Source organism: Austrofundulus limnaeus, unplaced genomic scaffold (genome assembly GCF_001266775.1).
Source record: "Austrofundulus limnaeus strain Quisiro unplaced genomic scaffold, Austrofundulus_limnaeus-1.0 Scaffold169, whole genome shotgun sequence".
Lineage (NCBI taxonomy): Eukaryota > Metazoa > Chordata > Actinopteri > Cyprinodontiformes > Rivulidae > Austrofundulus > Austrofundulus limnaeus.
The window spans coordinates 26,762-28,124 of record NW_013952571.1 but is presented as its reverse complement, the minus strand read 5'-3'; the positions used below and the strand labels follow the sequence as shown (position 1 = coordinate 28,124).

The 1,363-nt window shown below is 35.6% G+C and overlaps 1 protein-coding gene across 1 annotated transcript in view; it reads left to right on the top strand.

The window, feature by feature from the left end:
• The window catches only part of aco1 (aconitase 1, soluble), a gene marked incomplete in the record, with an annotated part of 30,955 nt that overhangs the window by 13,210 nt on the left and 16,382 nt on the right, over nucleotides 1-1,363 (top strand).

The following is a 1,363-nucleotide window of genomic DNA, read 5'->3' as shown; positions in this document are numbered from 1 at the left end:
ACTTTAGTCTCTAAAATGTCTTAGTTGTTCATGTGAACAGAATTTTTGAAATCTTTACAAGACCATAAATTGCAGAATACACAGTTATCTACATATTTTTTGTTTGTTTTTATTTTTATTTTAAATGTATTTATTTAATTTCTGGGTTACAAAACCTGAGGTGGCCTAGCATTTCAGGTGGTGGCCCCAAGGCTCTGATGGCCCTTCCTCTGTCCCTTCACTGACTCCACAGACTCATTTATAGGGTCAGTATTATGTGTTTCTCAGGCATGTAGTTCAATTCTATACTAAAATAAAGTAACTGTGTCACCTTCAGTTGTTATGAAAATGCTGTCAATTTGTATAAAGCTCACGTCGGACCCGGAAGAGTGAGTAGAGAGATGATGTTTCAGCTTGGTAAGAGTTGTCATCCTTGTATACACACATGTAATGATCGTGATATAATGGTAACTGTAGAYSACAGATAGACCAAACAACCAAACAAAACAGCGYAAGTTGTTTTTCAGCTTACCTGGGCAGGTGACAGCTGTGTTTGTGTCATTGAGTGTTGGAATCGCATCGTCTTTTAGTGATAATCTTATTAGTCCACTGTTAAATTCCATTTTGTTCAGAAAGCTATCATCTGTAAAGTGACTCACACAAATAAATACCTTTTTTTTCGTCAGAGGGTTACTTCCAAAAATTAAATTAAACCATTTCTTAAGAACTGTTTCATCCTTGGTATCTGAAAATCCATTTCCTCAAAGGGATTTTTTTAATCTGAAAAGGACCAGACTAAGAAGTAGTTAGTATTATGAGCTCAGCAGACAAGAGGTTTCACCAGGTGTTTGTTGTTGTGGGGGAGGTGTGTTCTGTGATGATGAAGCTCAGCTTGGAGACACAGCCCAGAGGAGGAGCTGCACCTAAAAGGCAGTTCTTGGTCCAACCAGCTGTTTTTGTTCTCCTGGATGGCTGCCTCAGGACAGTACAGTATTTCTCAAACATGCATGAATGAGTCAAAGCAAGACTCTGGGCATGWTTTTGATGAGAGAATGACATTATAATATGATATAAAGCTCAAAAACGTTTTACATGATACTGCCCCTTCAAGAAATGTCTAAAGACATTTTTATTCTGAGAGGCTTTTAGTTAAGTTTTGTTTTCAGGTTTTTCAGGGTTCCAGCAGATCCTTAAAAAGTCTCAAAATGTGTTGAATTCATCAATCTAAAACTAAGGCCTTAATTAGCTTAAAATGTCTTAAATTAAACTTTCAGMGGTCTTATAAATGTTAATACATTGTAATCAAGATGATTTTAATTTGTCTCAAATATTAAAATAATTGATAGCATTTATTTATTATTTGAAATAACTAACAGAATGCCTC